The sequence below is a fragment of the Natator depressus genome, chromosome 27, assembly GCF_965152275.1.
Source record: "Natator depressus isolate rNatDep1 chromosome 27, rNatDep2.hap1, whole genome shotgun sequence".
Taxonomy (NCBI): Eukaryota; Metazoa; Chordata; order Testudines; family Cheloniidae; genus Natator; species Natator depressus.
Genome location: NC_134260.1, coordinates 6,904,275 through 6,921,053, shown reverse-complemented (window position 1 = coordinate 6,921,053; position 16,779 = coordinate 6,904,275). Strand labels below are relative to the sequence as shown.

The window sequence follows — 16,779 nt, the reverse complement described above, 5'->3', positions numbered from 1 at the left end:
TACAGTACTTAACTCCTTTTTGAAACAACACACAGCACAATAGAAGTTTGAGCAATCAATTAGTACACAGAGAGAAAAATAAAACCAAGTAAACATTAAGTCCCGGATTTCATATTCAATAGAAATGAATTAGACTTTTCTCTGGCTATTTAAAATCTGTTCTATTTTTTTGTAGAAATTTGTTTTTCTACTTTCCTTAAAAATACGTAATTATCTGCAGTAATTGTTCTCTGAAGGGGCACACAGTTGCAACAAGAAATCACTAGTTTTAGGACTGCTCTTGATTACGAAACACTAGGGAGGAAATTTTAGAAGTTCTTCACAGTTTGCTTTGGTCTTAACTATCTTGAGCAGTTTAGTCTCATCTGCAAACTTTGCCACCTCACTGTTTACCCCTTTCTCCAGATCATTTACGAATAAGTTGAATAGGATTGGTCCTAGGACTGACCCTTGGGGAACACCACTAGTATCCCCTCTCCATTCTGAAAATTTACCATTTATTCCTACCCTTTGTTCCCTGTCTTTTAACCAGTTCTCAATCCATGAAAGGATCTTCCCTTTTATCCCATGACAACTTAATTTACGTAAGAGCCTTTGGTGAGGGACCTTGTCAAAGGCTTTCTGGAAGTCTAAGTACACTATGTCCACTGGATCCCCCTTGTCCATATGTTTGTTGACCCCTTCAAAGAACTCTAATAGATTAGTAAGACATGATTTCCCTTTACAGAAACCATGTTGACTTTTGCCGAACAATTTATGTTCTTCTATGTGTCTGACAATTTTATTCTTTACTATTGTTTCAACTAATTTGCCCGGTACTGACGTTACACTTACCGGTCTGTAATTGCCAAGATCACCTCTAGAGCCCTTCTTAAATATTGCCATTACATAAGCTATTTTCCAGCCACTGGGTACAGAAGCTGATTTAAAGGACAGGTTACAAACCATAGTTAATAGTTCCGCAATTTCACATTTGAGTTCTTTCAGAACTCGTGGGTGAATGCCATCTGGTCCCGGTGACTTGTTACTGTTAAGTTTCTCAATTAATTCCAAAACCTCCTCTAGTGACACTTCAATCTGTGACAATTCCTCAGATTTGTCACCTACAATGACGGCTCAGGTTTGGGAATCTCCCTCACACCCTCAGCCGTGAAGATTGAAGCAAAGAATTCATTTAGTTTCTCTGCAATGACTTTATCGTCTTTAAGTTCTCCTTTTGTATCTCATTCATCCAGGGGCTCCACTGGTTGTTTAGCAGGCTTCCTGCTTCTGATGTACTTAAAAAACATTTTGTTATTACCTTCTGAGTTTTAGACTAGCTGGTCTTCAAACTCCTTTTTGGCTTTTCTTATTACATTTTTATACTTAATTTGGCAGTGTTTATGCTCCTTTCTATTTACCTCACTAGGACTTGACTTCCACTTTTTAAAAGATGCCTTTTTAACTCTCACTGCTCCTTTTACATGGTTGTTAAGCCACGGTGGCTCTTTTTTAGTTCTTTTACTGTGGTTTTTAATTTGGGGTATACATTTAACTTGAGCCTCTATTATGGTGTCTTTTAAAAGTGTCCATGCAGCTTGCAGGGATTTCACTCTAGTCACTGTACCTTTTAATTTCTGTTTAACTAACCTCCTCATTTTTGCATAGAATCATAGAATATCAGGGTTGGAAGGGACCTCAGGAGGTCATCTAGTCCAACCCCCTGCTCAAAGCAGGACCAATCCCCAACTAAATCATCCCAGCCAGGGCTTTGTCAAGCCTGACCTTAAAAACTTCTAAGGAAGGAGATTCTACCACCTCCCTAGGTAACGCATTCCAGTGTTTCACCACCCTCTTAGTGAAAAAGTTTTTCCTAATATCCAACCTAAACCTCCCCCACTGCAACTTGAGACCATTACTCCTTGTCCTGTCATCTTCTACCACTGAGAATAGTCTAGAACCATCCTCTTTGGAACCACCTCTCAGGTAGTTGAAAGCAGCTATCAAATCCCCCCTCATTCTTCTCTTCTGCAGACTAAACAATCCCAGTTCCCTCAGCCTCTCCTCATAAGTCATGTCTTCCAGACCCCTAATCATTTTTGTTGCCCTTCGCTGGACTCTCTCCAATTTATCCACATCCTTCTTGTAGTGCGGGGCCCAAAACTGGACACAGTACTCCAGATGAGGCCTCACCAATGTCGAATAGAGGGGAACGATCACGTCCCTCGATCTGCTGGCTATGCCCCTACTTATACATCCCAAAATGCCACTGGCCTTCTTGGCAACAAAGGCACACTGTTGACTCATATCCAGCTTCTTGTCCACTGTCACCCCTAGGTCCTTTTCCGCAGAACTGCTGCCTAGCCATTCGGTCCTTAGTCTGTAGCGGTGCATTGGGTTTTTCCGTCCTAAGTGCAGGGTCCTGCACTTATCCTTGTTGAACCTCATCAGATTTCTTTTGGCCCAATCCTCCAATTTGTCTAGGTCCCTCTGTATCCTATCCCTGCCCTCCAGCGTATCTACCACTCCTCCTAGTTTAGTATCATCCGCAAATTTGCTGAGAGTGCAATCCACACCATCCTCCAGATCATTTATGAAGATACTGAACAAAACCGGCCCCAGGACCAACCCTTGGGGCACTCCACTTGATACCGGCTGCCAACTAGACATGGAGCCATTGATCACTACCCGTTGAGCCCGACAATCTAGCCAACTTTCTACCCACCTTATAGTGCATTCATCCAGCCCATACTTCTTTAACTTGCTGACAAGAATACTGTGGGAGACCGTGTCAAAAGCTTTGCTAAAGTCAAGAAACAATACATCCACTGCTTTCCCTTCATCCACAGAACCAGTAATCTCATCATAGAAGGCAATTAGATTAGTCAGGCATGACCTTCCCTTGGTGAATCCATGCTGACTGTTCCTGATCACTTTCCTCTCGTGTAAGTGCTTCAGGATTGATTCCCTGAGGACCTGCTCCATGGTTCCCCTTTCTGAAATTAAATGCCGCAGTGCTGGGCTGTTGAGGTGTTCTTCCCATCACAGGAATGTTACATGTTATTATATTATGGTCACTATTTCCAAGCAGTCCTGTTATAGTTACCTCTTGGACCAGATCCTGCGCTCCACTCAGGACTAAACTGAGAGTTGCCTCTTCCCTTGGGGTTCCTGTACCAGCTGCTCCAAGAAGCAGTCATTTAAAATATTGAGAAATGTTGTCTCTGCATTTCGTCCTGAGGTGACATGTACCCAGTCAATATGGGGATAACTGAAATCCCCCACTATCATTGAGTTCTTTTTTTTTGATAGCCTCTCTAATCTCCCTTAGCATTTCATCGTCACTATCACTGTCCTGGTCAGGTGGTCAATAATAGATCCCTACTGTTGTAATCTTATTAGAGCCTGGAATTACTATCCATAGAGATTCTATGGAACATGTGGATTCATTTAAGATTTTTATTTCATTTGATTGTACATTTTCTTTCACATATAGTGCCACTCCCACCGCACGACCTGTTCTGTCCTTCCGATACATTTTGTATCCCAGAATGATTGTGTCCCATTGATTGTCCTCACTCCATCAGGTTTCTGTGTTGCCTATTATATCAATATCCTCCTTAACACGAGGCACTCTAGTTCACCCTTCTTATGATTTAGACTTCTAGCATTTGTGTACAAGCACTCTAAAAACTTGTCACTGTTTATTTGTCTGCCCTTTTCTGATGTGTCAGATTCTTTTTTATGTGAATGTTTTTTGTCTGATCTGGCCCATACTTTATCCTCTTCCATCCTCTCCTCCTGACTAAAACCTAGAGAATCTCTATCAATAGACTCTTCTCTAAGAGAAGTGTCTGTCCGATCCACGTGCTTCTCTGCAGCGATCGGCTGTCACCCATCTCTTAGTTTAAAAACTATTCTGCAACCTTCAACAACTCCTGATGTGTCTTAAAATTATCAAGAGCAGTGTTCCCTCTAATTTTTCCCACGCATGTGTGGAATGAATTTTGTTATGTGCACCAATGTGGAGGTGATGTGTCACACATCACCTCCACATTGGTGCACGTAACAAAATTCATGTGGTGAGGGTGGAGCCGAGGGGTTGGAGTGTGGGAGGGGGCTCAGAGCTGGGACAGAGGGTTGGGACGGGGGGTGTGAGGGCTCCAGGTGGGGGTGCGGGCTCTGGGGTGAGGTTGAGGATGAGGGACTCAGGACTGGGACAGGGGGTTGGGGTGCGGGGGGGGGAGGGCTCCAGCTGGAGGTGTGGGCCAGGGATGAGGGGTTTGGGGTGCAGGCTGCCCCGGGGCTACAGCGGGGAGAAAGAAGACTCCCTAAAGCTCTCTCTCTCTCCCCACAGCAGCACCTGGGCTGGGGGAGAGAGGTGCCTTACACCTCCACAGCAGCTCCAGGGCTAGGACCATGGGATAGGCACCTCTCCCCTGGTTGTGGCAGGTCTGGGGCTGGGCTGGGGGAGAGGCATCTCTCCCCACCGCAGGGTGAGTGCCTGTGCAGTGCTTAATAGGCTGCTGCGCAGCCACACAGCTTAGAGGGAACTTAGATCAGGAGGTGGAGAAATACACTTACCAGTATAGTACAGGGTTATCTTCACTCTAGGAACTTAAGGAAAAAAGCTTTGCACTCATTATAATCTTAACACTGAACTGTCTTGATAAAAAGTATAAAAAGATCATTTTCCTTTGAGCTGTCAAATGGAAATCCTTCCATTGGAAAACACACTCCAAGGTCCAGTGTCCCTACTGGGAGCCCATTTCTCCTTCTTATTAAGATTAAGTTTGCAACCACAAATTGCAAAACCACCACAACAATGTATTCGATTTCTTCAAAATCTACCACTCCCTCTTATCTCTTTTAGAATCAAGCCAATAAAGAAATGTCTTACAAAGGTAAAACTGTAAAGCAGATAGAAATCTGCAGGTTTTCACAAAACCAGACATATATAAAACAGAAACAGGAAAATAAACTGTCATATGGTGAGGTTATAATCTGCATTAGCCTTAGGCAACCAAAATTCATTCCATAGATACACACAAATTTATCTATATCCTAACAAAACCTTTGCTTCACAAGAAATATTTTGGTTCCCATGATGTAAGTATGTGTCACTGCTAATGACTAATAGCAGGAATACAGGCAAGTTACTTGTTAATTGCACATGTAGCAAGCATCAATAGTCAGGCCTAAATTAAAAAGGTGATAATGCAGCTTTCAAAAAGGGATAAGTGAAGTGTCAAGCCCCGCACTGAATCAGATCAACACATTGTACCTCTGTAAAAGAGAAGATTGTACAATTTGTTTTTAACTGATCACATTTAATGGTTAAATTTTACATCTATTTCCAAAAGACAAAAACCTTTTCAACATTTTAAAGAGAAATATATAAAGAAAAATCTACAAACCTTTTTTTTCCAAGTATAAGAATACAATAATCTGAATGATAAGTGAATAATTCTGTTTCCTTAGTAATGAGGCCTTAACCCTGCAAGGAGATGCCTTAGTGGTCTGACTTAAAAAAACCCAAAACAGGAGTAAACAGGACTCTGAATGGGTGAAGTGGTGTGCCTATATGCAAATTAACTGTAGAATCAAGGCATTTATAGCGAAAAAAACTGCCAGCATGGAGTTAAGCTTCTGAACTGGTTTAAACTGCAACTTTCTTCAACTGAAACCATTGCTGACACCCCTTGTCAGCAATCAGTAGTTCTTCTTGCTTCATTCAGCCTTTGAGAAAGAACACTAGCTCCAAACTGAGGCAGGTTTTGAGTGAAATTTCTTGCTTTTTGGAAAATGCATTTTGAATTCCTATTTCTAAATGTAAGAGTGTTTTGACAAATATTTTATATATAAGGGAAGTGATTTCAAAAGCATGTAAACATTCTGTCTGTTAAATATACTAATTTCCTTATAAACAATTCTCCAGTGTAGTAGTTTCTGTATTTTATATACATTGTTATCAAATGAAACGTTTAACGATGTTTACAGAAATGGACATGATGATAGTTTATTTTTGTCCATTCTTGCAACTGAACTGTGTCCCGTAGACAGAACCAAAACTTTAAAATCACTTAATCTTCCATACATAATATTTCAATAAATACATTCACAGGTAATTAAAGAAACAGAGTTCTGCCAGACCAAGTTACATTTCACTTTTATTTGTCTATTATTATAGGTAGAGCTTGTAGTTCAGCCCATAGTTAAAGTTGCCTGATATTTCCCCTTTATAAGATCCTGTTTTCAGTTGCTTATAACTTTGCCATATTTAAGCTGGTTGGGCTGAAATTTTACCTGCCAGGTGTCTGCCTCAGGCAGAATATTTCTGGACAGTTTCAGCAAAAGTGGTTCAGCAGAGGTTTTTTTAGGAACAAGTTTCATGAAAAATAGGTTGGCTTACCTATGTTAAATTCTCACAAACTTTTAGTTGAGAAGCTCTAGTGCCTCCACGCTTTGGAGCTGGGAAGTGAAATTTGGCAATGGGGTTACTTTGAGTCAGGGACTTGTCTTTTTCACCTCCTATGAAAATCTACCCAAATTTGGTCATATTTATAAGTCTTTGAAAAATCTGTTGGCATATGCTCAGTAGAGAGACCTGTTAGAACTACACAACTGAAAACTCAGCAGATTTTGTTCTCATTCAGATTGTTCTAGCCTCTCACAACTCTGACACGTGACTGGAAAACGCATGGATTCACCAAGGGAAGGTCATGCCTGACTAATCTAATCGCCTTCTATGATGAGATTACTGATTCTGTGGATGAAGGGAAAGCAGTGGATGTATTGTTTCTTGACTTTAGCAAAGCTTTTGACACGGTCTCCCACAGTATTCTTGTCAGCAAGTTAAAGAAGTATGGGCTGGATGAATGCACTATAAGGTGGGTAGAAAGTTGGCTAGATTGTCGGGCTCAACGGGTAGTGATCAATGGCTCCATGTCTAGTTGGCAGCCGGTGTCAAGTGGAGTGCCCCAGGGTTCGGTCCTGGGGCCGTTTTTGTTCAATATCTTCATAAATGATCTGAAGGATGGTGTGGATTGCACTCTTAGCAAATTTGCGGATGATACTAAACTGGGAGGAGTGGTAGATATGTTGGAGGGCAGAGATAGGATACAGAGGGACCTAGACAAATTGGAGGATTGGGCCAAAAGAAACCTGATGAGGTTCAATAAGGATAAGTGCAGGGTGCTGCCCTTAGGACGGAAGAACCCAATGCACAGCTACAGACTAGGGACCGAATGGCTAGGCAGCAGTTCTGCGGAAAAGGACCTGGGGGTTACAGTGGACGAGAAGCTGGATATGAGTCAGCAGTGTGTCCTTGTTGCCAAGAAGGCCAATGGTATTTTGGGATGTATAAGTAGGGGCATAGCCAGCAGATCGAGGGACGTGATCGTTCCCCTCTATTCGACATTGGTGAGGCCTCATCTGGAGTACTGTGTCCAGTTTTGGGCCCCACACTACAAGAAGGATGTGGATAAATTGGAGAAAGTCCAGCGAAGGGCAACAAAAATGATTAAGGGTCTGGAAGACATGACTTATGAGGAGAGGCTGAGGGAACTGGGATTGTTTAGTCTGCAGAAGAGAAGAATGAGGGGGGATTTGATAGCTGCTTTCAACTACCTGAGAGGTGGTTCCAAAGAGGATGGTTCTAGACTATTCTCAGTGGTAGAAGATGACAGGACAAGGAGTAATGGTCTCAAGTTGCAGTGGGGGAGGTTTAGGTTGGATATTAGGAAAAACTTTTTCACTAAGAGGGTGGTGAAACACTGGAATGCGTTACCTAGGGAGGTGGTAGAATCTCCTTCCTTAGAAGTTTTTAAGGTCAGGCTTGACAAAGCCCTGGCTGGGATGATTTAATTGGGGATTGGTCCTGCTTTGAGCAGGGGGTTGGACTAGATGACCTCCTGAGGTCCCTTCCAACCCTGATATTCTATGATTCTATGTGCCATCCCCATAGAATAACTGTGCATACTCTAGCTCAGGGCTACCAAAGCTCTGCCAGACCATCTCTGCAATTGCTGGAGGCTAACATAGTACTTCTATCAGTTCCCGCAGCTCCCAATGGCCGAGAACGGCGAACCACAGCCACTGGGAGCTGCGGTCGGCCATATACATGTAAACAAATGGTCTGGCGGCCTGCCAGCAGATTACCCTGACGGGCCACGTGCGGCCCTCAGGTTGCCCACCACTGATCTAAAGGATTCAATCCTGATGATGAACCATGTGGGTGTCAATATGATGCCACAAGATTAAATTTCAGTTTTTTTCAATTTGCTTTTCTAAAAATTAGGAAATTATACACAAAAAAACCTGTTAAAATATTGCAGTTGCAAAGTCAAGCAATCAAACATTAGGAAATGCCAGTATCTAAGGTTTCTTGTGCAACCTTCATTCGACCCTCTTGTGCATATAAGTCATGATACTGTGTTTAATTAACCTCTACCAAAAAGTTTCTATTTTGGCTAGGCAAGTCACTTAAGCAATATTTTTCAAGGTGGTCACTAACAATATGTTCCTCAATTTCTGGATGCCCACCTTGAGACCCTGGAGTCTAATTTACAGGAGTGCTAAGCACTCACAACTGCAACTGAAGTCAACAGGAGATTTCTTTGAATATATAATGTTAATACTCTGAAAAAATCAGGTCTGAGGCATCTCGAATTGGACACCCAAAATTAGTGGACACTTTTGTCCTAATTCTTTGTATCCTCAGCTGTAAAATGGGGATAATACTACCTTACCTTACAGGTGGGTTCTGAAAAGTGTTTGTGAAGCATTCAGATACTATAATGATGAGCGCCACAGAAAAGCCTATTAGGAAATTAAGTGCAGCTTTTGAATAACGTAAAGTTAATACAGCCTGGGGCCACATATTGCACAAGGAGCAGAAAACAGATTTGTTAAATAGCTACTTATTCAGTGAGCACTGTCCATCCTTGCACTGAATGAGACAAGGATCCTGTGAAAAAAATAGTATGTGATCGCATAATTAAAGACTGTATCATAATTCATATGCACAAGGGGAGGTATATTAAGAATGGACAAACTCCTCTAATTTTGGAATTTCCTAACTTTTGAACACTTGACTTTGCAACCTTAATGTTCCTTTAATATACATTTGAATGGGCAACTATAAAAGGGATGTTCATTCTTATGGACAATGTATAGCACACAAGTATAGCCTGCATTTCTCTATAGTGTAGAAAGCAAGTTTAAAAAGTAATTTGATAACAACATATGCATAATAAGAAATTATTAAATATATTTAGCAATTAAACAGTTAAATGTTCAATCCATTAATATTAAAATATAAGCTTCTGGTTATCAATTTCTAGTGTGTAATCATTGTGACGTTTTAAACAAAGAATGAATACAGAAAATATCTCGATAACACATTTATTCAAAAACATTATTATTCACACTGGTTGGATATGATGCACTATAAACTGTCTAGAAATAACTTTATAACGTCCAATGGTTCTTAAATTATCTTACTGAGATGTTTAAATATTGAATGCATCAAATATCGATGTCTGACAGTCTTAGTAAACCCTTAACCCCAATTACTGTAGTATTCTAACCAGTACCCTTTTTAATTTGCAGATAAAAACTGTGTTAAAATGGAGTTAAGCTTGAGAGTATCAGTAATTTAGGGTAAAACACAGTACAGAGATGTTGTATTTATCCCAAAACCAAAAATTAAGTTGAAATTACACTTTTGAAAAAAATCAAAACATGTTGCGGTAAGAAATGCACAGTTCAGGCATCTAAAACAACTTAACTCTCCTGTAGTAGTGCAGTAACAACATAAGTATGATTAAGGCATTTCAGTGTCTGTAATGCCAGATCAGGTTAATTTGATTTTAAAGGCATATTAGGCTGGCTGGATTTTTTGTATTTCCCCCTTTGTGATGTCATTTCAGGGCAGAGTTAAGGTTATTTGAGTGGCTTAACTGTGCATTTCTTATGTAATGTATTTGTTTTTTGTTTTTTTAGTTTAACCTTAACTCTGAATTTCCAGGGTTAATAATGGTTCTGGGATAATTATAATGTCCTCTTTTTTCCCCTTACCCTTAAATCACTGACAACCACATTCAACCTTAATCACTTTCTCTTAATATAATTTTTGCCTGGGAATTTCCATAGTATTAAAGAATTTCATTAAGGCTATAAAATAATCTCAGTTAACGCCTGCGATTAACTGAAAACAAAATTAACGTGCATGTGGAGTGCCTAAGGTAAAATCGACCCTCCATTGCAAACAAGGACTCACTCAGCTCAAGGGAGCCCACCTACCTTAGTAAAAGGAGTTTAAAAGGAATTTAATCACTCTGTTTAACAATGTGATTAAAACTGCAATTAATTGTGATTAATTTTTTTAATCTCATGCTTAACCATGATTAGTTTTTATCTCATGATTAATCACGATTAATTTTTTATTTGCTTGACAGCCCTAAATTTCATACATGAACACTAAACAAGAAATGCAAAGAGAATAATACCATGTGATATTTCTAACGATTTGAAGATACGTACTATCAATCTTAAATCATATTTTAAAAAACAAAAAAACTTTTAAGGGCAGATTCACCAATACACCAAAGCAGCCAAAGACACCAATCATTTAAGCTGGGTTAACAGATGTATTGCTTTGCCGAAACAGCACAAAGCAACCAAAGCATATTGGCAAATCTAATCTGCAACTGACTTGTTGTTTTAGAGGGGTATATTAACATGCTGGATTGGAGGGACTCAGGGAGAGTCCAGTCCCTGAGTGCTAATTTCTCAGTGCTTTAAATGCTCCCCACCACTCCAGCCACAGTTCCCCTGCCAGTGTTGCCTAAATGTACAGTGGAGTAAAGACAGCAGCGCCATAGGTAGCCTTTCACACACTGATACCCAAAGCTAGCATGCAGCCACAGAATCTGTAAAGTGACACATGGGCCAAGTAGTTTACAAATAAGAACTCTTGACACATGTGCCCAATCTCCCTCATACCACTAAGTCATTACCACCAGAAGAACTGTTGCACACAAATTAGTTACAGAAGAAGGATGATGAATGGTAAAATTATCTGTGGTGTCCCAATGGCCTCACTTTACAGCAGGGATCTCAAACTCAAATCACCACGAGGGCCACATGAGGACTAGTGCATTGGCCCGAGGGCTGCATCACTGACACCTTTTCAGGCAAAGATACAAAAGCCCCCCACTCTGCCCCCAGCCCCAACCCCACTCCACCCCTTCCATGAGGCCCTGCCCCTGCCCTGCTTCTTCCCACCCCTTCCCCAAATCCCCACCCCAGCCCCGCCTCTTCTCCACCTCCTCCCCTGAACGCGCCGCGTCCCCTCTCCTCCGCCCTCCCTCCTGGAAAGTCCTAAGTGCTGGGAGGTAGGCATAGGAGCAGGGATGCGGCACGCTTCAGGTGGGCAGAGGCGGGGGGCAGGGGGTGAGGAGAGTTATGGCAGGCCGCAGGAAAGTAGGCATCTTGGAGGTCGAGGGTTGAAAACCAGTCCCCCTGTTCCAGCACTGGTATGATAGATGATCATCCAAAACCTTTGCTTCCTTTCAAACTTGTTTAGTCGCCTGAGGTCAAGAATTGGTCGCCACCCCACACTTTTCTTCTGCGTTAAAAAGTAGTGGGAGTAAAACCCCTTTCCCCCATGTTGCTCGGGGACCAACTCCACTGCCCCCAATTGGAGGAGATGGTCTACTTCTTGATGCAAAAATAGTTCATGAGAGGGGTCCCTGAAGAGGGACTGGTTGGGAGGGTTGGTGGGGGGTATGGTAAGGAAAGGGATGATATAGCCCGAGTGGATGACTTCTAGGGCCCATTTGTTGGTGGTAATAGCTGCCCACTTGGTGTAAAAGGGGCGTAAACAGTCTGCAAAGAGCTGGATGATAGTACCATGTGTTGGAACCGGCGAGAGGTCTTCTAGGCCCCTCAACCAAAGCTTCAAATTTGTTTATTGGAAGGAGGAGGCTGAGATGCCATTGCTGGTGGTGGGCAACAGTGTTGTGGCCTTTGTCTTTGCCTCTGTTGTTGTTGCTGCTCGTATGGTCTCTGCTGAGTGTAGGAAGGATATCTGGGGCATTGGTATGGCTGATACCTGTACTGTCTTCTCCTCATGGCAGGGGTATGGATACCAAGAGACTGGAGTGTGGCACGCGAGTCCTTCATAGTGTGAAGAACCTCATTCGTCTTAGCTGCAAACAGCTTCTCTCTGAGTGGGAGTTTCGCCACAGGAATGTGGAAGATGTGAACCACGACGCCCTCCACATGACTACAGCTGTGGCAGTGGATCTGGCTGCAGTGTCAGCAGCATCTAGTTAAGCCTTCAGCATCATGCAGGCAATAGCTTGGCCTTTGGAGACTAATACTTTGAACTGTTGCCTCTTTGGTTCCAGAATGTCATCAATAAAATTGTTAAACTTAGTGTAGTTTTTGTGGTCATGCTTGGCCAGCAGGACCAAATCATTGGACATGTTGATTTGGAGTGTAGAGGAAGCATAGACTTTTCGTCCAGAGAGGTCTAGCCTCTTACTTTCCTTGTCCGAAGGGGTGGATCTGAAATGTTGTTGCTGGCCCTTTTGGTTGGCTACTGTTACCACCAGCGAATTAGAAGCTGGATGTGTAAATAATAATTCAGATCCCTTAGATGGGACATAGTATTTTCAATCAGCCCTTTTACTGGTAGGCGGAATTGTGGCTGGTGTTTGCCAAACTGTTTTTGCTGGGTCCATGATAGCAGCATTGATGGGCAATGCTATCTTAGAGGAGGAAGAACTATGTAAGATGTCAGTTAATTCATTCGCAGTTTCGGACACCTCCTCAAGGGCAATCTTAAGTTCATCGGCCACTCTTTTAAACAGGTCCTGAAACTGGGAAAAATAATCTGCTATTGTCGGTGGTGGAGGCATTATAGCCTCATCAGGAGAAGAGGAATTGTGGGTGGTGAGGTGTCTGAGGCAGTATCTACTGCCTGCTCTGCCACGGGGTCTTCCTCTATGTCCTCCTCCAAGCTGTGTGAGGGTGGAGGTGGGGATTTTGATGCTTCCCTATGAGGACTAGGGCGTCTGCTGTGACATCTTCTACATGACCCCCAAGGGCTCCAATAAAGGCCACTGGCCTGGATAGGGCATTGGAGGTCCCAGCCATGGGTGTCCATATCAGGGAGGGATGTTACGGTCATAGGATGATCGGGACCTGGGTGGTGCAGCGGTCCTGGGTGTTCTGACGGGGAAAGGGTGGTGAAGGGAGAATACCCCTTCAACCTTATCGGCCTCATCACTGGAGAATCGCGATGGAATTGGAGATAGATGCTGATGTGGAGCTGATGGTCTTGGGGAAACATCGGTACCAAAGAGAGGAGACTATGGAGTGGATGAGACAAACAGATCCCTACAGTGCAGGAAAAAACGCAGCACTGATGGTGTGGGTGCCATGAGAAGCAGTGTTATCTGCGCCGTCAGTGCAGAGGGCTGCGTAGGTGCTGATGTCACTGGTGTTGGCACTGTAGTTCCGGAGGTCTTTAGAAGTGGTGCCGAGGCAGGAGCAATCACCAGCGCCGTCTCCTTCAGAGGTGTCGGCAGTGCCGTAGTAGAGGCCGGCAACTTGGAGCTGTTCGCCTCAGTACCGGGGCAGTGGGTGCCAGCAGCAGCCGACTTGTGGACGGTGCTGGAAGCGCCCATGGTACCATAAGTGCTGAGGCACGGTGCACTTGGCTCCAATGAGAGCGATCTCATTGGTGACCGTTTTTTATTGGTCTGCGCTCTCTGAGACGACGTAGAAGGTCGGGTTTTTTTGGTGGTCCTGTCGATTTTGGTGACCTAGGTGGCGAAGGAGCCAGTCACCCAGGGGGCTGTTGTTCCAAGTTGGAGGCCCATCTTAGGGACTTCTCCATGAGAATGAGTTTGAGCCTCAGGGCCCTGTCTCTTCATGCCCTCGTTTTATGTTTGCTGAAATGGGCACATTTTCGGGGACATGGGATTCACCCAGACAGCGGACACATTGTGAGTGTCCCTCTGACACCAGCATCGCCTCTCTACATGAGATGCACCGTTTGAAACCCGGTGAGCCCAGCATAAGAGGGCTAGTATCTAATTATGGGTTGAAAGAGAAACAAAAATTTTTAAGAAATGAAACTTAGTACTGAAAAAATACGTAACTGTCTAAACTTGCTAACGCTAAATAACTGTTAACTAATCTGACTGAAAAACTAGGTATGAACGGGACTACGGAGCTCCGTCTCAGGCCAGGGACAGTTGAGAAGTAACTGAGGGGTCCGGGTCATGCACACGACACTTCAACAGTCAACGTTGCATGAGGCAGGCATCATGTGTGCGTGATCCATACAGGCACTGCTGTAAAACTCCCCAAGTGAAGGCGCAGGTGCGCACCAACACCTGGAGTGGAGCATCCACAGGGACATCTCTCGAAGAAGTAGTAATTCTTCCACTCTACTCCATGCTGATTAGGCCACAACTGGAGTATCGTGTCCAGTTCTGGGCGCTACATTTCAGTAAAGATGTGGACACATTGGAGAAAGTCCAGAGAAGAGCGATCAAAAATGATTAAAGGTCTAGAAAACATGACCAATTAGGGAAGATTGAAAAAATTGGGTTTGTTTAGTCTGGAGAAGAGAAGACTGAGAGAGGACATGATAACAGTTTTCAAGTACATAAAAGGTTGTTACAAGGACGATGGAGAAAAATTATTCTCCTTAATCTCTGAGGCTAGGGCAAGTAGCAATGGGTTTAAATTGCAGCAAGGGAGGTTTAGGTTGGACATTAGGAAAAACGTCCTGTCAGGGTGGTTAAGCACTAGAATAAATTGCCTACGGAGATTATGGAATCTCCATCAGTGGAGATTTTTAAGAGCAGGTTAGAAAACACCTGTCAGGGATGGACTAGATAATACTTAGCCCTGCCTTGAGTGCAGGGGACTGGACTAAATGACCTCTCAAGGTCCCCTCCAGTCCTATGAGTCTATGATTTTTAAATGTATTAAAATTGTAGAATCACTTCAAGTTTAGAGGGAAGAGAGCTGTTTTACCACTTTTCAAGCTTTAGAAAAAAATTACATTTGAACTGATGCAGAAAATGTTGGGCTGGAGGGTTGATAAAATACACGTAGATCTCTGAGTGCCTGGGAAAAGTTTTTTCATTATTTCACTGCTTTCTTATTAATCCAAAGAAGAATCTTAAAGCCATGCATAAAACTGTACCTCTGCTTGGATCTCTGTGCTTATTTCCTCCTACTATCCCTCCCACTCCCTACAGTATGCACCTCCTTCCCAACCAGCCACTTTACATCCTTCTCCCAGCAATCTTCACACCATCTTCCATGCTTTTCCTTACACCTGGAACAGCCTCTTGTTCCCTGTGCATCAAATGACCTCCCTTTCCTCCCGCTAATCCTTCCTCAAATCACACTTTAACTGCAAGACATGGCAGAACTCAAACAACCTTAAAACTGAACTGTAATGTAATGTCGAGTTGTTTGGTGGCATGGACAATGCCTTTTCTTGTGTCTGTACAGTTCCAAACACACTATTCACAATCAACTTTTAAAAAAAGGAAATAAACGTATCAAGGCAAAATGGACAATGGCAGCGCATGACATAAAATAAACTATATTCACTGCAGTAGCATATTCCGATCATGTAACAGCTCTGTTGTGTACACATGCTGAGTCACTGCTCATCTTGCAGATCCTCTTGAGAAAACTATACAAATCAACACATTTTAAATAACCCAGTTTAGCAATGCAGATATTTAGGTCATTAAACACCAATGGAGACAACGAAAAAGCAGTATTTTATGGACCACTAAAGCACTTTTATAATAGGAATATTTTGAGCGATCCTTCCCTTTCCTTCCCCCCCCCATCCTAAAAGAAAAAGTTATAATAGCTATGTGCAACATTTCTATTCTGAAAATGTGCAGTTTGTTCACATTCCTTACCCTGCCATCCCTAAGCACTCTTTGTACTCATGATAAACTGATAACACTGCCTTACAACTATGCTGGATAGTTTAGTTGCTTGTCCCACAACTAAGTGAAATGATAAGAAAGGAAGATAATCAATCACTTATACTTGACTTTTCCAATTGTATTTTCTCCATTACCTTCACATTCTTTTGAGCACAATTCTTAGTGCCATCAGTCTGGTAACAAACTAGAAAGCAATGACATCTGGAGCTACCATAACATAACATGACTCTCAAGATTATCCAGAGGTGCTGCCCAGGTCAGGTGTGCAACATCCATTCGTACCACTGCAGACAGAGACTAGAAAATATGACTCCCTGGAGGACACTGGAAAATACAATCCATCAGAAGAGGGATTCTTGAACTTAGTGATGCATAATCATGTATGTATTTTAATTGCTATTTACCAAGACTGCAGATATGTTAAATGCAATACATATATGCAGGAGGCCATGAGCCCCAGAAGCCTTGAAGGGAGACATGGATTTAAAAGCCAACCAGATGAACCTCTGATTCCAGTCCAAATGGCACAAAGGCTGACTCTGGATACTCTTAAATCTGAGTTTGTGGACTGGAGACAGGACAGTTTAGAGGTAATCCTACTCTCCTAGAACCTTAAAATACTAAGAAAGAACTCAGGGTAAAGATCACTTTACCCTAAAGAGTAAAGCACTGGTCACTGTTTCCCAAACTGGAATCGAGGAAACGTATGGGATCCAAGGAAACATACATTTGCACTAACATCTATGATTAGATCAGTAGAATCCAAAACACAATCACCCCTTCTTCCAATACTCTA

The 16,779-nt window shown here is 42.7% G+C and overlaps 1 protein-coding gene across 9 annotated transcripts in view; it reads right to left on the bottom strand.

Moving 5' to 3' along the window:
* Positions 1-16,779, bottom strand: part of TANC2 (tetratricopeptide repeat, ankyrin repeat and coiled-coil containing 2) — a 683,096-nt gene that overhangs the window by 397,174 nt on the left and 269,143 nt on the right. The window lies entirely within an intron of this gene.